The sequence below is a fragment of the Heteronotia binoei genome, chromosome 15 (assembly GCF_032191835.1).
Source record: "Heteronotia binoei isolate CCM8104 ecotype False Entrance Well chromosome 15, APGP_CSIRO_Hbin_v1, whole genome shotgun sequence".
In the NCBI taxonomy this organism is placed as follows: domain Eukaryota; kingdom Metazoa; phylum Chordata; class Lepidosauria; order Squamata; family Gekkonidae; genus Heteronotia; species Heteronotia binoei.
Genome location: NC_083237.1, coordinates 36,444,691 through 36,468,799, shown reverse-complemented (window position 1 = coordinate 36,468,799; position 24,109 = coordinate 36,444,691).

Sequence of the window (24,109 nt, the reverse complement as noted above, 5' to 3'; positions counted from 1 at the left end):
TAAGCCCCGGCCCCACCCAGATCTTCTCAGTGCCTTCGGGCTCTCTGCCCGCCACCCTCCCTTGACAGTACAGGTTTATACTGGTCGCCTTGTTAGGGGCCAGGTAGGAATTTTTTCATCTTCACATAATTGGCCCATGTGGAGTTGTTTTTCGCCTACCTTGTACTGCCTTTTAGCCTTAGGTGTTAGCGGTGGGAATTTTTAATTCGGTCGCAGGCTGGAGGATGTTTTGGCCACAGTGTTTTCAGGGGAGCACCTATGGCATAGCACCAGTGGTGCGGGTGGTCTGCAGGAACCGCAGATGGGCTACACGGCTCAGTGCGGGGAATGCAGATCACGGAAAGCCTCACCTGGGCGGTTCTTTCCATGGGGGATTGATGCTTGCCCAGGTGGAGAATGGCTGGGGCCTGGCCGCTCAGCTACAACCCGAAATACGGCGGGCTTGTGCTGGGGGCAGGGTGGCTCGCCCTTTGGACAAGGCGGGGTCCGGGGGTGACCCCAGGGCTTGTCCTGTTAAGGTCCCATCCCTGCCAGTTATAGGTTGATTAATTATTAATAAAGCAGCCCGGTTTTATACCCAACACTTTGTGTCTGTCTCTTCATTCCGACTGGGGGGGCAAATAAAATCCTTGAATACTTGGGTGCTTTCACATATGTTAAATAATGCAGTTTCTAATGCACTTCACTTTCCTTTTGTATCCTTAGAAGCTCATTCATTCATGAATTTTGAGCAGCAGAAGACACTTATTTCTTATTATTGGATGCAAGGGCTAAAAGGACTGAGACAAATTTCAAAAAAGCTAGAGTGATCTTAGGATCCTTATCACTGAGCAAAAGTGCCAGGGTTTCCAGAGTATGGGGGGCATTATTCCCTATAAATTGAGTTAGTGTCAGCTAGCTCAAAGTATTTTAGCCTCCAGCTCACATATCTTTGTCTTATCTCAGGAAAAATGGCCCCAGAGCAAGCTAATTTATGCAGTAGCTCACAACTTTAATGCCAGTAGCTCACAAAGTAGAATTTTTGCTCACAAAGCCTCCACAGTTTAGAGGGAGAATTGGGGGAGGATTGATTGAATAGTCCCTCATAATCCCCAAAAAAATCTGCATTCCAGCAGAGTGTGAAAGGATGTATCAGTCCTGTTGCTTCAAGGGCAGATTCTATCAGTATAAGGTATATTAAAAAATCTCCCTTACATAACTATAGTAGGTATAACCTTCCGTCTTGCAAACAAAAAAGTGTGGGATGGGAAAATAGTACATCCAGTGGTTGTTTCTAATGCACTTCAATGATTTGCTGTTTCTCTTGAGGAAACTTCATTCTAATACCTTTTGCCAAGTGAAATTTTCTTCTAGCGGTGACTTGACTAGTAAAATCCCAGTGTTAAAGGGGGTAAAACAAGGTTGTGTGCTGGCCCCACATCTTTTTAATTTATTTTTAACTGACCTGGCACAATTTTTGACCCCTATCAATGGTCATCCGCCTAAACTTGCAGGCCGAGCGGTCCCCTTATTACTTTATGCCGATGACACTACCATCCTCTCTTGTACAAGAGTGGGCCTGCAAAGGTATTTGAACGCCTTTTATGACTACTGTAATTGTAATTCACTTACTATCAATTATACCAAATCTAAAGTAGTTGTCTTTTCAAATTGCTGGGGCCCACAGAGATGGTTTATTGGCAATTCAACAATCGAGCAAACAAAAAATTTTAAATACTTGGGGATCACTTTTAACCACAAATTAAGCTGGGTTTCACATCGTAACAACACCATCAACTTGGCTAAGTGTTCAGCTGCTCAAATTAAACAGTTTTTCTTTGCAAGGGGCAACCAATTAGTTCCAGCAGCTATTAAAGTATTCAAAGCCAAAACGCTTGCCCAAATCCTCTATGGTATCCCTATATGGATCTCAGCTTTTACCAGGAAAGTGGAGGGCATTCAAGCCTCATTCTTTAGACAAATTCTTGGTTTGCCAAAATGTGTGTCCTACTTTGCTCTCTGCTCTGAAGTGGGTCAGTCTTTGGTGGAGACAAAAGCCTGGATTGCAGTGTTTAAATTCTGGCTCAAAATTCATTTTAGAACAGATCCCAACAGCCTTCTTGATTGTATGAAAAGAGACCCATATATTTCGTCCTGGACAGCAGTGCTTCTGTCTAAACTCAATCAATTGGGGTTAGAGGTAGATGATTTTTCTACCTCTGAAGAGTCATATATCTTCAGATGTATTAAACTGAGACTGTGGGAATTGGAGGAAACGAAATTACGGCCAACTCTCCCTTATACTTGCTCTCCAGCTTCCTTAGGTCTTTATGCTTTTTGTGGCAAAATGCCCAATTATCTATCAGACCTAACCACTCCAAGTCATCGCAGGGCATTTATGTTGGCCAGACTAAACGCGTTTCCCTCCAAAGTTTTACAAGGGAGATATCAGCGAGTCCCTTTAGCCGACAGACTTTGCTCCTGTGGAGCGAATACCCCTGACTCAATCCAGCATATATTGCTTGATTGTTCTTTTTACCATAACCTCCGTAAAGATTTATTTGGCAAGCTTTCTTTTTCTCCAGATTTGTCTATTCTGCCACCCTGTTATTATTTATTGAGTGATACTGAGGGGGTGGTTAGTGAGGCTGTGGCAAAATTTCTGGCTGACATCCTTAAATTTAATTCTGACCATGTTTGAATGTATCTGTAAGCTCGGTTTTATTTTGATTTTATCTCCAATGTTTAAATTTTTATATTCTGTGTATTTTTATCTGAATCTATTATGCCATTAAAGGTTTGGTATGAACTGCATATGAACTGCAAGTGGATTTTGCTATTTCACACAGTAAAATCTAGTTGCAAAATGCATTGAAAGTAGACTGAAAGAGTGTTATTTAGTGTGTGTGTGTGAAAGCACCCCTTGTTAGAAATTGTATAGATGAATTCATGGTTAATTAAGTTTATCTTTATCCCTACAATGCAGTACTGAAAGTGCTATCCTATGCAGAGGTTATGGCCCTTCTAAACCCACTGATTTCAATGAAAAGGCATAGCTGTGTTTAGCACCACAGATTGTCTACATTTATTCTGAGATGGGCTGTGGCTGAGTAGCAGAGCATCTGCTTTGAATGCAGAAGATCCAGGTTCAATCCTCAGCATCTCTAGTTAAAAGAGTCAGATAGTAGGTGATGTGAAGGAGCCCTGCCTGAGACCTGGAGAGATGTTTTCAGTCTGAGTGAACAATACTGACTTTGACTGATCAATGGTCTGATTTAGTATATGGTAGTTTAATGGATCCCATATAATTCTCTTCCCCACTAGTAAATTAACATGTTTGTGCATCAGAAAAAGAGAACTCTCTTGCCAATTCAGAGAGCAATCCTAATCCAACTCAGAGGTCAATATACTCAGGTCAATTCAGCAGGGTTTGCTCTCTTGAAACTGTTCATAAGATTGTAGTGTCATTGACTGAGGAAAGAAACATATTCTGCATGAACCCTCATGCCTTTAAGCCTGGCTCCTGCATCTCCTGTACATATAGACACCAAAGCTCAGCCACCCTTTCCGTGCAGCCTTCTCTTAGCTACCCACCCCTGCTTTCATCTTCAACAGTTATTCTATCTTATGTTGGGGGAGAGGAAGGTATTGCCTGATCTCATCCAATCTCAGAAGCTAAGCAGGGTCAGTAATTGGAAGGGATACCACCAAGGAAGATTCTGTAAAGTAAGGCAATGGCAAACTGTATCTGCTTCTTTCTTGCCTTGAAAGCTCCTTGTTGAGGTATCCATAAGTCAGTTGCAACTTTTTAAAAAGTTAAGATTTAAAATGTATGACTTGATGGAACTGCATACAAACATATCTTCTGTTTTGTTTTATTGGTGCTGGTTTCTTTTCCCTCATGTATCTAGTTTTATATAGCATTGTTTATATACATAATTAGTCATTGTGTACTGTTATAGACACTGTTTGTGGTGGAGTGGTTGATCAATGTTCTAAACAAATGAATAAATGGAAAATTTGTTTCTCTACACAAGAAAGTCAGTACTCAAACGCTTGCCCTTACCAAAGCAAAAATGAGGTTGGACAAAATGTCCTCCTTACTATAGCCTCCATTCCATACAAACAAGTCCAAAAATCCCCAGTATAGCATTTTAGTGCTCAAACCTCTGCTGAAAAACTTCAACAGTAAAGCTGTTGGGATCCATTGTGATTAACAATTTGACAAAAACACAGTATGACCATTTGGTGTGACTATAGGAAGGTCTCCAGGTTTCTTTGGGGGGCGGTGGGGGAGGAGGGAGGTGAAATGTAATGATGCTGCATTTATTTTAATATGAAATAAGTATTAACTTGAATGAGCAGCATAATCCATCCTTGGTTATTTTTCCTCTGCTGAAAAGTGACAACACATATTTGGGAGAATAGTCCAATAAAAACAGATGTGTTTTTTTTTTCATAAGATGATTTTTTTAACTACAATTCTATGTGTTAGCACATATCTTTCCCTATTTAAGGACACAGAAAATTAATTGAAATATTACTTTTTATAGATAGATAGATAGATAGATAGATAGATAGATAGATAGATAGATAGATAGATAGATAGATACCTTGGGATCCCTCCAGGTTTTATAGTTCTTATCTGTTATATTATAGTTTAAAATTATTTTGAGATGAATTTTATACTGAACACACAGTTATTCTGTGAAATGGTGAAAGCATAAAATAAAGCACTGTTGCATTTCCAGTTGCAAGGTTTAATTTTGCTTTCTAAAAGGTTTTGCTATTGTCAAGTCTGCTATGAGTTACTCAATATCTGTATTAAGTTCGGTTCTGAAGTAAAGGAGTCTGGGTACTTTACAGTGTACACCGATTGCTGCTAGCTCACTTTCCTGCCCCCTCCCTAGAAAGGCTTTGTTGTGTAGTCTGCTTTGAAATGCTAACATGTGAATAAGATAAAGGCGCCTTCCCAGCCTTGTTCTCTGGGGGAGGATGGGGTGTCAAGGCTTCGGCCTGGGAATGACGGAAGTAGCATCCTAGTGTGAAGAGGTGCTGCATAGATTGCCCCCACCGTAGGAATCCTTTTCATCCATACCTTAAATGCTGGTTTCGTGCATATGTATTTCAGTCCTTCAATCTCTGCCATGGTCTCTAGTTCTGATTACAATAAACTTGTTACTCTGTTTCATCAAGAGACTCGTTATTGAATTCAGCCGACTTGACATTTTGAAGGACTCCACTATCTTGGAGTTCAACCTTTCCGGCAATTGAAAAGGCGATGTCCGAACAGTCTCCGGAGAACGGAGAATTCCCAACCAGAGTGGAGGGGGCCGAGACACCCTGGCACATCCATACTGCCAGAAGGACCGCGGCCAACCCTCCACAGTTTCATCTGGTGGTGACCCCACGGCAATACCAGCCAAGGACCTCCACTACGCTGATGGATCAAGCCCCGGTCCGACGGGAGGCGATCATGACCCACCACACCAAGCGGGTCCAACTGGCCGAGGCCGCCGCCGCTAACCCGGGCGAGGCGAGCGACGGCGCCGGAGCCGCGGGGACTTAAGACCCCGGGAGTGGAAGCGAAGGGGCCGAGTGCGGAGCGGATGACGGAGGGGCGAGACCCAAGGACCAGACCAATGAAGAGTACGAGACGTTTCGCGCGATGGTCCGCAGGGAGATCGACAGGGCAGTGAGAGACCTCAAGGACCAGATGCAGACCCTGACCGCGCAACTGGGCAGAGCGCTGGGGGTGACCGGGGCTCGCCAGCAACAGGCAGCCCCGGCGGGTCCGCGGGGACCCCCGGTTCAACCGGGCCCCGCCGCCCCTCCACCCGGAGCGGCTCCGCAAGCCCCAGCGGCGCCCCCTCCTGCCCCGGTCAGACAAAGAGACCTGGGGGGAGGCCGGGAGCTGGACGCCACGTTCGACGGGGACCCGGAGGAAGTGAACTACTTCGCGATCCAGGCAACCAGCTACATGTACTACTGGGGGGACTCATTCCCCGACGAAATGAGCCGCGTGGACTACCTCGGGTCGAAGCTGCGGGGCGCAGCGAAGAAGTGGTATGTGAGCCTATGCGAAACCAACAGCCCGGTCCTCCATTTCGTAAACACTTTCGTGCAAGCCCTGCTGACCCAGTACGAGGATCCCCTGCAAGAAGCCCGAGTGCTGGCGGCGCTGCGGAACATGAAGCAAGGGGCCCGATCCATCCGAGAGTACGCGGCCGACTTCCAGGCCAACGCCGCCCGGGCCCGGAACTGGAACGAGGTGATGAAGATCGAGCACTTCACCAATGGGCTGAACCCGAGCATCCTGGATAGAGCGCTCACGCAAGCCAGCCCCGATACCCTGGTGGGGTGGATTCAGCTGGCGGGGGAGGTGGAGACCAACCTGAAACGAGTGGCGATGCTGCGCCAAGCACTAGCCGCCGGCAGGGGAACGCCGAAAGCAAGCCCCGGGAAGGCCGAGCCACCTAAAGTCAAGAAGCAGGCGGTGGCTGCCCCGGGGGGGCCCCGACGTTGTTTCCGGTGTGGGGACCCCAACCATCTGGCCTCCGGCTGCCCCCAACCAGCCACTGGGGCCGCCCCGCCGCAGGGAGCCACCCGCCCGGGCACCCCCGGCCCCAAGAACACCACCGGCCGCCCTAAGGACGCGGCGAAGGGCAGCGCGCTCCTGGTGCAAGACGACCTACAAGAGGAGGAGGTGCGTCTATCAGAGGAGCTGGCCGAGCTGGCGTGGGAAGAGGAGCCGGCGGGAAACGACACCGACCTGCTTTGAACGGTGCCAACCAGCAGGTCGACCGAGAGGAGGCACCACTAACGGTGAGACCCACGGGAAGGTTGTACTTTATAGTGGTCAAATTGTTGAACCCAAAGCTAAAAAGGTTCCTACAGATCCGGGCCCTCATAGACTCGGGCTGTAATAGGGAGCTGATTTCCCCCAAGGTGGTGGAGGCCCTGGGGTTGGAACGCTTACAACTGCCCCACCCCATGCACTTTGAACAGATGGATGAGTCAGTAATGGGGGGGGAACCCTGCACGCAAGAGACTGAGCCGTGCCCCCTGGGGATTGAGGACCACTGGGACTCAGAGACGTTTGTGATCGCGCCCGCCTGCGGCTACCCCGTGGTCCTGGGAGTGGGGTGGTTGGAGAAGCACGAGCCCCTCATCCGCTGGAGAGCCCAGACCATCAGATTTCCCGACCCAAGTTGCAACCAGCACCTTTGGCAGGCAGCATGGGGGCCACGAGCGCCCGCCGCTCGGGAGAGGGCGTGCGTCCTGGTGGAAGAGGTGCACCATGTCCCAGACGCCTACCGCGACCTGATGGAAGTATTTAGTGAGCGGGAGGCCAACCAGCTACCCCCCCACAGGAGCACAGACTGTGCAATAGAACTGCTCCCCGGGGAAAGCCTTCCCAGGGCCAAGCTCTACCAAATGGGGTGGGCTGAGAAGAAGGAGCTGCGAAAATTTCTAGACTTGAACTTGAAAAGGGGGTTCATCAGACCCGCGACGGCCCCCCACGCGGCCCCTGTGTTGTTTAGAAAGAAAAAGGACAACAGTCTTAGGCTTTGCACTGATTTTCGTGGGATTAACGCAATTTCCATGTCAAACGCCTACCCCATCCCCCTCATCAAAGACTTGCTAAGCACGGTGGCGGGGGGGAAGATTTTCACAAAGCTTGACCTGCGGGACGCGTACTTCCGAGTGCGCATCAAAGAGGGGGATGAGTGGAAAACGGCGTTCAACACGCCGATGGGACAATTTGAATATTTGGTCATGCCGTTTGGATTGCAAGGGGCACCTGGGGTGTTCATGAATTTCATAAATGATGTATTGCGGAAATTTCTGTACAAGGGGGTGGTGGTGTACCTTGATGACATCATTATTTATTCGCAAGACGAACAATCCCATGTGAAACTAGTGAGGGAAGTGTTGGCCACCCTGCTGAAGCACCAGCTCTACGCCAAGCTGTCTAAATGCGAGTTCCACCGCACGGAACTAGACTATTTGGGCTTCCGGGTGTCTGGAGACGGGCTGGCCATGGATCCAGCTAAAGTTCAGGCAGTTCTAGAGTGGGCCCCCCCGAGGACACGTAGACAGCTCCAAAGTTTCCTCGGATTCTCCAATTTTTATAGGACATTCATTGAGGGGTTCGCCCAGATCGCCCTGCCCCTAACAGACCTCCTGAAGACGAAGGGGAGGGGGGAGGAGGCAAGGCGACCGGGAGCCAGGCTGAATTGGACACCGACTTGTCAGGCGGCTTTCTTTCAGAATAAACAATTTTATTAGTAACATATGGTAGTAGAACTATAACTACAACTTATAAAAAGCTTAATATATATTAAGAAAAAGACCATCATTCTACCCCACATCTTACTTTCTCCCATCCCTCCCCCAATTACTTGACCCCCGCCAGTGTTATTTTCTTTAAAAAAACAGATATTAAAGGTACCCTTAACTATCAAGAAAAAAAACGAAACAAAAAAGAAACATAGGGAAGAAGAACCCCCTTCAAGAGTTATATTGTTATCTTAAAAATCTTAATCCTCAAAAATTGTCCAATGTCCTTTTATTTTCCACTCTTTCTCTACATATCTTCTGAATTTCTTCCACTCTTGGTTAAAAAGTTCTAAATCACAGTCTCTTAATTTTCTTGTTAATTTGTCCATTTCACTCCATGACATAACTTTCATAATCCAGTCCCATTTTTCTGGTATTTTTTCTTGCTTCCACAACTGCGCATACAATGTCCTAGCAGCTGAGAGCAAGTACCATATTAATGTTCTATCTTCTTTTGGAAATTTTTCCATTTGTAATCCCAGCAGAAAAGTCTCTGCCTCTTTATTGAATTCATATCCCAGGATCTTAGATATCTCTTGTTGAATCATTTGCCAAAACATTTTAGCTCTTTCACAAGTCCACCACATATGGTAGAAAGAACCTTCATGCTTTTTACATTTCCAGCACCTATCTGGCATCTTATTGTTCATCTTTGCTAATTTTTTTGGAGTCATATACCATCTATACATCATCTTAAAACAGTTCTCTTTAATACTATGACATGTTGCGAGTTTCATGGAATTTTTCCACAGATATTCCCAAGATTCCATCTTTATTTCTTTATTTACATTAATTGCCCATTTTATCATTTGAGATTTCACTACTTCATCTTCTGTAGCCCATTGTAAAAGTAATTTGTACACTTTTGAAATTAATTTCTCATTATCTCCAAGCAGAACTCTTTCCATTTCTGTTTGTTCTTTCCTTATTCCTTCAGCTTTGATATCATTCTCCATCAAACTTTTTATTTGTTGCATTTGAAACCAATCATATTTATAGTTTAGTTCTTCTGCAGTTTTCAATTCTATTTTCCCGCTTTGTATTTTTAGTAACTGGTTGTATGATAGTTGTTTTTCCTTGACTGTTTTGGCCGTTAACTTTATCACTTCAGCCGGCACTATCCATAAAGGTCTCCTCTCATCACCATATTTCTTGTACTTTATCCACACATTTAATAAGCTACTCCTTATATAATGGTGAGAGAAAAGACCGTCCATCTTCTTTTTTCCATAGTACAAATATGCATGCCAGCCGAATTTTTTTCCATGGCCTTCTAACATTAGAAGTTTTTTATTTAATAACGTTATCCATTCTTTTAACCATACTAAACAAATTGCTTCATGATACAGTTTCAAATCTGGTAATTGGAATCCACCTCTCTCTTTCGCATCTATCAGGACTTTCATTTTAATTCTAGGTTTCCTCCCGGCCCACACAAATTCCGAAATTTTTCTTCGCCATTTATCAAATTGCTTAGCATCTTTCACAATGGGGATGGTTTGAAACAGATACATAATCCTTGGTAAAATATTCATTTTTACTGCAGCTATTCTACCCAACAGTGACAAATTGAGCTTGTTCCACTTTAGCATATCTTCTTCTATTTTACGCCATAGCTTTTCATAATTGTTCTTAAACAAATCAATATTTTTCATTGTTATCTCTACCCCTAGGTATTTTACCTTAGAGGTAACTTCACAACCCGTTAGTCTTTGTAGTTCTTGTTGTCTATTTTTCTGCATATTCTTACATAAGATTTTTGATTTTTCTTTGTTTATATAAAGTCCCGCCAACTCCCCAAACTCTTGTATTCTCATTAACAACAAAGGTGTAACTTGTAAAGGATTTTCATTTATAAACATTATATCATCTGCAAATGCTCTGTATTTATAGGTAAATCCTTTTATTTGTAGTCCTTCTAAATCTTTTTCTTCTTGAATCTGCATTAGTAAAATTTCAAGAGTCATTATAAACAGCAATGGCGAAAGCGGGCAGCCTTGTCTGGTACCTTTACTAATTTTCATTTCATCTGTAAGATCTGCGTTGATGCACAGCCTTGCACTTTGTTCAGAATATATTGCCTTTATCATTCTTATAAAACTTTCTCCAAGCTCCATTTTTTCCATCACTGCAAACATAAAGTCCCAATTTAAATTGTCAAATGCTTTTTCTGCATCCGCAAAGAATAGCGCTACTTCCTTTTCTGGATGTCTTTCATAATATTCTACAATATTTACAACAGTTCTAATATTGTCTCTTATTTGTCTTTTGGGAAGAAAACCGGCTTGGTCCTCTTTTATAAAATTTATCAAATATTGCTTAAGACGTTCTGCCAGAATTCTTGTAAATATTTTATAATCATTGTTCAAAAGTGAAATTGGTCTGTAATTTTTCACATTTGTAACATCTCTTTCTTCTTTAGGTATCAAAGAAATAACAGCTTCTTTCCATGTATTTGGTACCTTCCCTTTGACTCTTATTGCATTCATCAGCTTCTGTAATTTTGGTATTAATTCATCTTTAAACATTTTAAAATACTTGGCTGTATAACCGTCTGGCCCGGGAGCTTTATCATTTTTCATCACGTTGATTGCTGCCTCAATTTCTATTTTTTCAATTGGGTCATTCAAAATTTTTCTCATATTCTCAGTTAATGGCTCAATTTTTATTTTCTGTAGATATTCATCTATCTTTTTTCTCTTTACTTCAGCACCTTTAAACAGCTTGGCATAATACTTAAAAAATTCTCTTTTTATTCCCTCTTGAGTAACTACGTCTCTTTCATCTATCACAATTCTATTAATTATTTTATTTTCCCTCTTTTTTTTCAGCTGCCACGCCAAGTATTTCCCCGTCTTATTTGCTCCTTCAAACGATTTTTGCTGGAGCCTTTTCAAATTCCATTCTACTTCTTTGTTTAATAAATGTCTTAGTTGAGTTTGCAATATTGAAATTTCCCTTAGAATTTTCTTTTTCCCTGGTCTTTTCCTCAGCTCTCTTTCTTTTTTCTTTATTTCATTTTGAATATCCAGTAGTTGTTTTTCTTTTTCCCTTTTATCTTTATTGTTCAAAGTAATCAGCAACCCTCTCATTACTGCTTTATAAGCATCCCAGACCGTCTGAAAATCGATATCTTCTTTATCATTCACTTGGAAAAATTCTTTAGTTTCTTTTCCTAGGAAAGTCACTGTTTCTTTGTTCTGTAGCAAGTCTTCATTCAATCTCCATCTTCTCAATCTTTTGGACAGTTTTGTAATCCACATTATTGGGTTATGGTCAGTGCCAATTTTAGGCAAAATCTCTATCTTTCTTGTTATGAGGCCTAAATCTCTGGTTCCCCATAGCATGTCAATTCTAGAAAATGTCTTATGTCTTGCAGAAAAAAAAGTATAGTCCCGCACTTCAGGGTTAAACTTTCTCCATATGTCCTCCAAATTTTCCTGTTTTACTAATTCAAAAAAAGACTTTGGCAATTTTCCTTCTTTTCCACTATTTTTTTTCCCTCCGGATCTATCCAATGAGTTCTCAACTGTTCCATTAAAATCTCCCATTAAGAGTATTTGATCGTAGGTCAACTCATCTAGTTGTTGTGTAATGTCTTTAAAAAAAACATCTTTTGCACCATTAGGTGCATATAGTCCCAATAACAGCGTTTTTTTCCCATTTGATGTTATTTCCACTGCTACAAATCTTCCATCCTTATCTTTAAATACCAATTTTGGCTCCAGGTCTTGTTTAATATAAAAAACTACTCCCCTTTTTTTCTGGTCAGCTAACGAAAAAAATTCCCTTCCCAATTGTTTGTTCCATAAAAATTTATAATCCTTTTGTTTAATGTGGACTTCTTGCAAACAAATTATATTACAATTTTGCTTTTTAATCCAATGAAAAGTTGCCCTTCTTTTTTGTGGTGAATTTAGTCCATTAACATTCCAAGACAATAGTTTGTAATCCATCATGGTGCAAATTCTTTATTTTCTTCAAAAAATCTCCTCAGTTCTCGGGCATTTGTGATCGTGACTCTCTTCCCCTGAAGTTCAAAGCTCACACCCTCGGGGATTATCCATCTATACCTTGTGCCATTGTCTTTCAATTTTTCTGTCAACTTTTTATATGTTCTCCTGTCATTTATCACTTCTTTCGGTAGCTCCTTCATAATTCTCACTCTGCTACCTCTTACTATCAATGATTGTTCAAAGTTTCTCTTCATAATCCTTCCCACCATTTCCTTTGTCATGAATCTTACAACCACATCTCTTGGTAAGTTATTTTTTTTGGCATATAACGAGTTGACTCTATACATGTGATCATACATGCTTTTAGTCTTATCAGGGTCTTCTTCTAAGAATTCTGCGATTATGTTTGTTATATATCCTTTCAAATCATCATTCTCTTCCTCAGGTACTCCTCTCAAACGTAGCTGATTTTCCATTAATTTGCAGTCGTGAATCGTCACTTTTTCTTGTACTTTCAGCAAGGTGGTATCATGTGTTTTAACTTTCTCCTCCACCTCCTGTACTTTCTTGTCTATTTTCCCAATTTGGTTTTTGAGGTCATCCACTTCTTTTTTAATCACTGTAGTAAGTTCTTCCTTCAACTCTTCCATCATTTTCTTAACTCCTTTCATAATCCTGGCTTCCATAGCCTCCATTTGGTCTTGCATTTTTTCTAATGAAAGGGCTCTTGTTCGGAGCTGCCTGGGCTCTGACATTTAAGCAAAGAGCAAGGGGGATGCAGTTAAAATACCAAAAATTTCCGTCGCACAATTTGCAAATTTGACTACCAAGTTCAGAAGGTCTAAATTTTCTCTCTCAATTAAACTTTGTTCTGTTTTCTTCTGAGCTTCCCAGGCCCAGATATAAATTTTTGAAGAATTTTTCCCCTTTAAAAAAATGACGAAATTTTTGACCTCACCAATTTAAAATCTGACAGTCAGGTTCAATAGAGCAGGGCTTGCCCTTTCCAGCAAGCCCAATTTCGCTGGTTTCTGAGCCCCCAAAGCAAAGATATTTAACAAAAAAGTCTTTAAAAAATCCAAAATGGCGGCCGCGATTTTTTCTCCTTCTAAAGATTTTTTTTCCCCTTTTAAAATCACCCCAGGAGCCCACCAATAATGTAGTCAATAGTTCTTATCTTCTTACCCTTTTCCCTGTCGTTTCTGTCACTTTTTAAAGTCCCAAATCTTTTTAAAACGATGTTTTAAATTGGACCTCCCAGCAATGGCTGCCGATGTTTCTCTATGATGTAGAGTAGGCTTTTTTCTTTACTGCTTCCTGTCTCTGTCACCTTCAACCTTATAGATTGCTTGACGCACTTCCTGTCTTGCTCAGTAGAGTTAGAGGACTGTTCCAGTATATTCCTGCGCAGTATGGTTGTTTACATTCCACAAATCGTAAGTAGACACAACAATGATTTCTCTTCAATTTTTAGCAGTTTTTAACACTGTCTTTTATGTCAAAACTTCACCCTTCCCTTCTTCTACTTGCAAGTTTTATATTTTCCCCTTATTTCCACCTTTAAAACGTCTCTTTAGTCTGTAAATAGCTCCGGAGTGAAAGAAGAGTTTCTGTACCTTTTTTCCTCTGTTTATCCAAGTTCCACTGGTCTTCCAAGACTTTAGTTGTTTAAAAATGTCCCAGAAGGTTAGGATCGTGACGAGCTTATGCCAAATCGATGGCTCTGAGAGATCTTGCAGACGATAATTTTGCAAACTTCTGAGACTCCTCAAAGCCTCAAAGGACCCTTCTCCAAAGCTCCTTTTCAGCCAAGGTAAATCTCTTCTAAAGTTTTTAGTGCAAGTCTTGGACCTTTCTCTCACTGAGAAAGGTAGGCAGTGGGCTTTGGTTTGCCCTCCACTACCCCGAACAAGACCTTCAGCTTGCTCCCGTTACGAGAGACAACTCAGCTCACCATTTTCCTCCCCGGAAGCCTTGTCAGGCGGCTTTCGACCGGCTTAAACAACTGTTCACAAGCGAGCCGGTCTTAAGCCACCCAGATGAGCGGAAGGGGTTTGTGGTCCAATGCGACGCCTCCGACGTCGCCGTAGGAGCCATTCTCATGCAAAGGGATGAGGAGGGGAAGCTGAGACCCTGCGCTTACATTTCGCGAAAGTTCTCGGAGGAGCAGAGGAACTGGTCGGTGTGGGACAAAGAGGCTTTCGCTGTCATGTTTGCATTGAAGACTTGGAGGTCCTGGTTGGAGGGAGCCAGGGTGCCCTTTGAGATATGGACGGACCACAAAAATTTAGAGGCACTAACAGGGAAAAGAAAATTGAGTGAAAAGCAAATCAGGTGGGCGGGCTTCTTCTCCAAATTCGACTTCACCCTGAAGCACATCCCGGGGACCTGCAATTTTCTAGCAGACGCCCTGTCCAGGCTCCCACAGCATGAGAGCCAGAGAGAGGAGGTGGTTGATTCCCTGATCCCCCCCACACAAGTGGCGGCTATGGTCACTACCCGCTCGCAGAGGAAAAAGGAATTGAGTGGGCTAAGCAAAGAACGGATCACCCTAGAGGCCGAACGGGAGGGAGGTGGGCGGCCAGAGGGGTTGCAGAAAAGAAAAGACGGTCTTTGGTACAAGGGGGAGAGACTGTACATCCCGGAAACATTAAGGAAAGAAATTCTCCAACTGTGTCACTGCTCCAAGTTAGTGGGGCACTTCGGCTATGTAAAAACCTTGCACTTAGTGCACCGGCAGTTCTGGTGGCCGTCTCTAAAGAAGGATGTGTCGGACTTTGTAGCTGGTTGCCTGGTGTGTGTGATGGCAAAAAAGAGGGGGGGGAACCCCCGGGGCTCCTACAGCCTCTAGAAACAGCGAAACGGCCATGGGCCATAGTGTCCATGGACTTCATAGTCGAGCTACCCCCCTCCCGGGGGAAAACAGTCATACTGGTGGTAGTGGACACGTTTTCAAAACAAGCCCACTTCATCCCCTGCAGCCAATTACCCACGGCCAAGAAGCTAGCGGCTTTATTTTTCGACCACGTGGCCAAACATCACTCCATCCCTGACAAGGTCATAAGTGACAGGGGGCCTCAGTTCGTTGCCACCTTCTGGCGGGAGTTTTGTAAATTATTAGGGATGGAACAGGGGCTAAGCTCTGCCTATCACCCCCAGACGGACGGACAGACGGAGAGAGTGAACGGGGTGCTAGAGCAGTACCTACGGTGCTTTGTGAGCCTACGCCAGTCAGACTGGGTGGACCTCCTCCCCTTCGCTGAATACGCTTACAACAACAGCGCTCACAGTTCCACCAAAGCATCTCCCTTTGCAACAGTGTTTGGGTATGAGGGAAAGCCGATCCCCATGCTGCCGGGGGGGGGGGGAGGGATTGACGGGCTCAAGTTTCGAGCAATGGTGGCAAGGTCCCAGCCAATGTTGGCCAGCCATTCAAGAAAACCTGAAGCTGGCTAAGGAGGCGTATAAAAAACAGTACGATAAAAGCCATGTGCCAGTCTGGGACTTGAAGGTGGGGGATTCTGTATTTCTGTCAACAAAAAACCTGCCTCTGGCACAACCGTCTAGGAAGTTGGCTTTTAAGTTCTTAGGGCCATTCAAAATCAAGCGGGTAATCAACCCGGTGACAGTAGAGCTAGACCTCCCCCCTGCTCTTGGTAAAGTCCACCCTGTTTTTCATTGCAGCCTACTGCGCCGATCTCCGGAGCCGTCCAAGTGGCACTCACAAGATTCACCAACCCTCCCCTCGAAGGGGGAGTGCCGGAGCCTCTCGAGGCCCGAGTTCCTGAGCCCTAAATGTGAACCGCCCTCCTCGCAAGGCCGCCCGGCAGGGGGGGGCCTAGGGGGGGCAGTATGTCAAGTCTGCTATGAGTTACTCAATATCTGTATTAAGTTCGGTTCTGAAGTAAAGGAGTCTGGGTACTTTACAGTGTACACCGATTGCTGCTAGCTCACTTTCCTGCCCCCTCCCTAGAAAGGCTTTGTTGTGTAGTCTGCTTTGAAATGCTAACATGTGAATAAGATAAAGGCGCCTTCCCAGCCTTGTTCTCTGGGGGAGGATGGGGTGTCAAGGCTTCGGCCTGGGAATGACGGAAGTAGCATCCTAGTGTGAAGAGGTGCTGCATAGATTGCCCCCACCGTAGGAATCCTTTTCATCCATACCTTAAATGCTGGTTTAGTGCATATGTATTTCAGTCCTTCAATCTCTGCCATGGTCTCTAGTTCTGATTACAATAAACTTGTTACTCTGTTTCATCAAGAGACTCGTTATTGAATTCAGCCGACTTGACAGCTATGGAGTGAGAAAGTTGTATTTTAATAAAATCACAAGCTTTGACAAACTAAAGCTGGTTTAAAAACTGACTCCCAGTAAAGTAAAGCAAGTAGCTGATGGGGGGGAAGAGCTTATCTGTGTTCAGATAATAAGAACATAAACAGCACTTACTCCATTTTCCTTGACTTCTGCCAACTTGTGATGTAGTTTCTTCTCGACCCCAGTATAGTAGCTGCATTAATCTTATTTGGGAAAACTTGCAACTTGAACCTAATTTATTCAATCATGAGTTATTAGACAGGTAGAAATACACAGAACACTGGTCAATTATGTTATGCACACAAACACACAGGCAATTCTATATTCTGAGGTTCTTCCATTACTTGTTGTTTCTTGGTAGTTTGGCCAAAGACTGATCTAAAGCAAACTAGTCCACTGCGTCCTTCAGCTTGACAGTTTAGCTAATCAGGACACAGGGAATTAGACCAATGTCTAAATGTTCTGAAGTAAAGTACTGAGCTTACATAGCTAATGGAGGCCAACTGGGATTTTGCAATTGCCATGCAATGATTCTTTCAGAATGTTTAGATTTTCTGCAACTGCCTTAAACTTCTGGGAAAACTGAGAACCATTATCACCTAGGACTGGGAAAGTAATGTGCTTATGAGTTTTATTCACTCTGCTTTTCCACTGGTCAAAGTGGGTGCAGGGTGTCATCTTTGGGGTCCTCGGGAGGCTTTGCCAAGGATCATGGGAGCTGCATTGACAAAAATCCTGTTGGACAATGACTGTAGTAGGATGAGATTTAAAGCTGGCTGAGCATTAAAGTTGACTGGATTCAACCACTTTTTTTTTTTTGCATAACTTTGCTTTTGGTATTGCATTTTGGTATATGATTGAAGACACCATATGAAAATATATTGAAGGACGCTCTCACAAAACATATTTTAAACTCAGTATTCTTTATCCATAATCACAAAGTTCATCTAAGCAGGAACTTTGTCACCTTCAAAGAATGCCCCTTTCTGCAGTATTCAAGGGCTAACAAATTTCAAAGCTGGACAAATTTCAGACCTGAAAATAACTCTTCGCATATCCTTGGGTAGTGGATGTATTACCAACGTGACATGCTGAAAAACTGTTATAGGCCTATTTTAGCATTCCTCTTGGAACACAGGAGAAAATGGTGTTTAAAGCTTGCAACTTTCAAGCAGTGCTCTGGGCCAGTTGAAGAAAACAAACATTTCAGAAAACTTCCCAAGCAATGCCCTTAGTTAGTTTCAATGCCCTCTCAGTCCCATCAGAGATGCCATATTGCTATGAGGAACCAACATAAGCTTCCATCAGCCCATTCAAGGTCCATATCATATTGATATTTGACTTTTTTTAAATAAAAATTGTATATGTTTTTACAAAAATCTTAATTTCAGAATTTATAAACAAAGTGCAAAACAGTGATCCAATTCCAAAGTATAAGTACAGCATTTTCCTTGTATTTTTATTCAGAACCTGAACTTATTGGCTACATCTAGTGGTCACTATAATCCAGTCCTTTAATTTCTTTGTGTAGCTTTATGTTGGTATATAAACAATCATTCCCCCCCTTTGTTTTGTCTCTAGTACTGCCATTTTCAAACATTGTGTCTTGGAGATAGTTATGGAGGATACTTGTGTCCTGACCTACCCCTGATACAAACCCTTCACTTAAACAAACAAACAAACAAAAAACATTCCCACCAAGTCCCTTGCATTGAACTGTGTGTCCCATTTCACCAATCACACCCTCTCTTCACCAATGTCACCCAAAGACACCCAAATCCTGATTTATGTTGGAGGAGTTGAATTTGTTCTGTTGTCATGTTCTTCGTCAGGAATTTTGTTTTATGGTAGTTGATCTTCAGTCCTGCCCAGTGGCCAAATTGATTAATCTTATTTATCAAACAATCAATTGAGTCTATTGGCTATTCTAATATAAAATCCAGATCATCTGCAAAGGCTCTTAGTTTGTATTGTTCACCCTTGATTACTTGCATCTTCTTTTATTTGGTTATTCAGTATCTCTAAGCATAGGATAAAAAGAGGTGGTGACAATGGGCAACCTTGTCTTGTACCTTTTTGAATAGCAATTGCTTCTGTTCATTCACCATTACCTTTGCCCTTTGCAAGGAGTATATTGATTGTATTGTTCTCAAAAAATTATCACCACATTCCATTTTCTTCAGTTGTTGCAACATAAATTGCCAACGAACATTGCCAAAGGCCTTCTCTGAATCCAGACAAATTAATGCCAATTGTTTCTCTGGATGGTTCTCATAGTATTCCATTATATTACATACTTTTCTGACATTATCTTTCAAATATCTTCTAGGAAGAAATCCTGCCTAATTTTGGTGTATTATGATCTGTAAGACCTTCTTTAAGCGTTGTGCCAATATTGCGGCAAAAATTTTGTAATCCATGTTTAAAAGAGAAATTGGCTGAAAATTTTCTATGTCTTTCAAGTCTGCACCCTGTCAAATCTGCAGATTCAATAACAAGTCGATGTAGATACAAAGAAGCTAGTTTATTGATACTGGTTACTTGTGGCCTAAACCAGGGCTTGAAAAGACTGAAGACGTACTGTAGATACATTGCATATAAGGAGTACTTCAAAGGCATTCCTACGGTGTCAAGTCTGCTGTATTTCTTATTAACATGTTGTCTAACTCTGGTTCAGAAGCAAGGGATTCTGGGCTCTTACTGAACACCGAATGCTGCTAGCTACCTCTCCCCCCCCTCCTCTTAGCTATGTCTTTGTTGTGTAGTCTGCTTTGAAATGCTGATATGTGAACAAGATTGTGGAGCCTTCTCAAGCTGGGTGTCTGTGGGAGTGTTAAGCGCCAAGGCCTTGGCTTGGGAACGAGGGAGTAACATCCTAGTGCGAAAATATACTGCATAGAGTGCCCCGCCCGTAGGAATCCTTTGATCTATACCTTAAATGCTTGGTTAATGTCTATGTACCCCAGTCCTTCAATCTCTATCATGGTCTTCAGCTCTGCTTTCAATAAACTAGCAACTTTGTTTCAACCAAAGACTCGTTATTGAATCCAGCCGACTTGACATACGGGTAGGGAAATGGTGCAGGAAACATTCACACATAGATGTTAGCAATACATTCTCATGTTGATTAGAGGCCTGCTGGCCTTGATGGTTTTCAGGCTCTTTCCTCTCCCCCGGGCCTGAGCTGAGAAGGTTCAGATAAGACTTTTCACACATCACCATTTCAAAGCAGGGAGATTCTCTAAAAGGGAGGGGGGAACAGGAAAAGGTTTGCTAGCAGCATTTGGTTACACTTTGGTTCTACCCAGCATGCTCTTTGTTTGAGCCAAAGTTAAAGCCAGACTTGACACACCCTCTTTTGGAATTAAAGATATTGTAGCTTCTTGCCACGAAGCTGGTATTTGAGCTTCCTCTTGAATCCTTTCGATAAGAAGTTTATATGGCAACAGCAAACAATCTTCATAGGCTTTATAGAACTCTGCAGGTAAGCCATCTGGACCTGGAGCTTTACCATTCTTTTGAGATACCATTGAGTCTTCCACTTCCCTTATCGTTATTGGTTCATTTAAAAATTTCTGTTGTTCTGTAAATTTATTAAGATGGTTTTGTTTAAAATTTTCTTCTAAATATTCCTTTTGAACTTGTTTGTCTTCATATAGCCTTTGTAAAATTGTTCCACAATATCTCCTGTCTTTGAAATTTCTCTTTATTATTTTCATCTTTTAGTACCGGTATTATTCTTTTGGCAAGTATACTTTCTCAGTCTATAGGCCAACCACCTTCCAGGTTTATTAGCATGTTCAAAGAAATTCTATCTGTCAGACAATGGAACTTCAAATCAACCAGACTTCAATTTGATACAAAGTTTAGTCTTTATTAGAGAATCCATAGCATCTGAGCGAAGAAAGATTGGAACTGATACAGTGTTGCATATGAGCACATATCATAAAGAATTCTACATCAAAGCTTGTTATGCAAAAACCCACACATCTAAACATTGCTAAACATTGCTAGGTCGGGGTGCAAGGTTTCACACGGGTACTTCCTCTTATCTCTTTGTTATTGCTGCTTCACGGGAATGGCCAAATTGCCGGCCCTGAGGCACTTATCTTCAAAGGAAAGTATCTTTTGTTAGTTACAGGGAAAGGAATGTTCACACCACCTATTAGTAACATTCTGTGGCCTCTACTTTGATATGCAGCAAGCTTTCTCATGGTTAATATCAATGCTAAGAAAATGCAGTCAGTAAGGCTAAGCATTTACTGTAGTTATATTCCATTGTCTGACACTATCTAGGAAATCTTAATGTTTTCTCCATTTCTTCCACAAGCAGTAGATTAAGTTGATGTTGTATTTTTTTTTACTTTATTTTGAAACTGCTGTTTTGTTGGTTGTGTTTTTAAATTCTTTTCAGCTTCTGTTTCTGACATTAGTTTTTGGAAGTTTTCAGTTCTTTCTTTCTTTTTCTTGGCAATAAATCTAATTGCAAGTCCCCTAAAGTATGCTTTGGCGGTATCCCAGACAACTTGCATCTTTACATCTTGAGTTATATTCTGTTTGAAAAAAGATTCCATTTCTAACTTAGTTTCTTTAAGAAAATCTTTATCTTTTAAAATTGAAGTATTTAACCTCCAAGTTCTTCTCTGTTGGGTGCCTTTGAGTTTTATCATTACAGGATTATAATCTGATATGACTCTTGGTTAAATTTCTGTCTCAGCTAGGTCTTTAACCTGATCTGTGGATAGCCAACACATGTCAATTCTTGACCATGATTGGTGGCTGGCAGAGAAATATGTAAAGTCTCCCAAATTTGAGTATCTTGTTCTCCATGCATCAACTAACTCTAATTCTACTACAAGCTTCCAAAAACATATTGGTAGTTGAAAACCTTTAGCTTTAGTGTGCTTGTGTGTTTTTTTATCCAATTGTCTATCAGAAACTGTGTTAAAGTCTCCTACTAGATAGTATTCTGCATAATCCAGATTTAGTAACCTAAGGTGTAGATCTTTAAAGAAATTTTCTTGATGTTCATTCGGAGCATAAATGTTTGCCAATAAAAAAAAATTTTCTATCCACCATAACTTCCACTAATAAAATTCTTCCGTCTTCTGAAGTATACTGCAACTGCAGATTAAATTTGTCCTTAATATATATTGCCAGTCCCCTTTTCTTTTTATTTATGTCTGTTGCTGTAAATAAATTGCCAAGTTTCTTATTTTTCAAAAAATGTTGATCTTTTGCCAAAATATGAGTTTCTTGTAAACCAATTATATCAATTTTCAATTTTGCTAAATATTTAAAGGTCTTCCTCCTTTTTTGGGAGAATTAAGTCCATCCACATTAATAGAGATTATTGATGCTGTAGCAGGAAAAGTCCTGTGTTGTCCAATTAATATTAAATCATACTTACAAACGAGGTCTGAGGTGAGATCAGGAAAACAGCTTTCTTTATTTAACATGCACATAGGCCATTGTACACGGGCTTCAGACCCAGGAGTCCAAGCTCGAAGGTCTAAGCGAGCAATTACAGTTGACTGCTGCCTTTTATATTATTTCTCAAACCATATGCCCACTTTAATACATTTCAGCTGGTTTTATACGGGCACATTTCTGCACCTGACCCGTTCACATCTCTGCACCTGACCTGTTTGCGGTTAGCCTCAAGCCTACTTGTTTATCAGCCTGCTTGCTTCTAATTCTTGTGGGCTTCCTGCAGATGCCTACTATAACTTCTGCTTTCCCTGTACATCATTACAGTTCCTTGTGTTGATAAAGAGCAATCTTTAGTTCTAATAAACCTTTTTACGCCTTGAAACGCAAATAACATTTTCCTAGCTATATTATTCATCCATTATAACTGTTGCTCCTTTATTCTGTATTTTATGCTAGTATACATATCAGTCTCTCTGCTTAGCAAAAGAGGAAGTACTTCTTAAACAAGCATGCAGCTTGCGGTTTGCTTAGGATGTTACAAATTTTGCTGCTTGTCTTCTTCGTTTGCTTAGCTGGCAGCTAGTTCCCCTCTTGCTTAGGCAGAACCACACAAAGATTACTAAAAGCATTTCTGCTTGCCTTATTGACTCTAAGTTTCTTTCATCCATGAATATATTGATTAGATATTGATTAATTGTTTTTGGCTTGTTGCCACAATGCCATTTTGGGTTTTTCTTTTCACTATCTTTTTTATCTTTTTTGGTCTGCAATCTTGTTGGGTATTTCCTTACTCCACTTGGGCCCTCTTTGTCTGAGATTTCTTCTTCATCATCATCCTTCTTTTTCTTCCCCTCTTTTTTCTCAACTTTCTCCAAAAAAATTTGGGCTTTAAAAATAGAATTTATCCTGTATCTGTTCTCTTCATACGTAAAAAGTAGGCCTTCCGGCATTAGCCATGTGTAAGGTATTTCTCTTTCTCTCAGAAAATTTGTCAAAGTTTGATATTCTCTTCTCTTTTGCCTAACTGGCCATGGTACCTCTCTCAAAATTTTCACCATATTTCCTGCTATCATTACTGGCTTATCCCTCATTTGCTTCAAAATATTATCTCTAATCTTCTTCCTTGTGAGCTTCAAATAGATTCTGCTAGGTAGTTTGTTCCATCTTGTAAAACTTGATGAGACCCACTTAACTTGGTTGAACTCCTCCTCCATCTTGTCAGGTGTCACCTGTAAAATTTTTCCCAGGGCTTTTGCCCCCCCCCAGTCGGAATGAAGAGACAGAGACAAGGTGTTGGGTATAAAACCGGGCCGCCTTATTAAATAATAAATCAACCTATAACTGGCAGGGATGGACCTGAACAGGACAAGCTCCTGGGGTCACACCTGGACCCCGCCTTGTCCAAGGGTGAGCTACCCTGCCCCCAGCACAAGCCCGCCGTATTCGGGTTGTAGCTGAGCGGCCAGGCCCAAGCCATTCACCACCTGGGCTAGCATCAATCCCCCATGGAAAGATCCGCCCCAGGTGAGGCTCTCGATGATCTGCATTCCCTGCACTGAGCCGTGTAGCCCATCTGCGGTTCCTACAGACCACCCGCACCACTGGTGCTAGGCCATAGGTGCTCCCCTGAAAACACTATGGCCAAAACATCCTCCAGCCACCGCCAATGCCAAGCCTCTGCTTAGGCATTAGCGCCCCAACGGACGGGCCCGAGCTGACCGCAAACCCTGCCCTCTCATCTAAAAAAGGCCCGGTTACCCAACTCTGAAAGATGAACCCCATCCGGCATATAGCCGGGTGAGGGAGAAAATCCCAAAGCCATTCCGCATGGCTTTCTACAGGGCCCTATTGGCCTTGCGCCTAGCGCACTCTATCTCCCCAGGTGAAAGGGAGAACATCCAAGTCTTGCATGGCGATCTAGCTGTCCCCACTAGGATCAGCCGAGAAGGACAAGCCCCTGGGGTCACACCCTGACCCCGCCTGTCCAAAAGGCGAACCACCCCGCCCCCAGCACAAGCCCGCCAGATTCGGGTTGTTGCTGAGCGGCCAGGCCCCGAGCCATTCACCACCTGTGCTAGCGTCAATC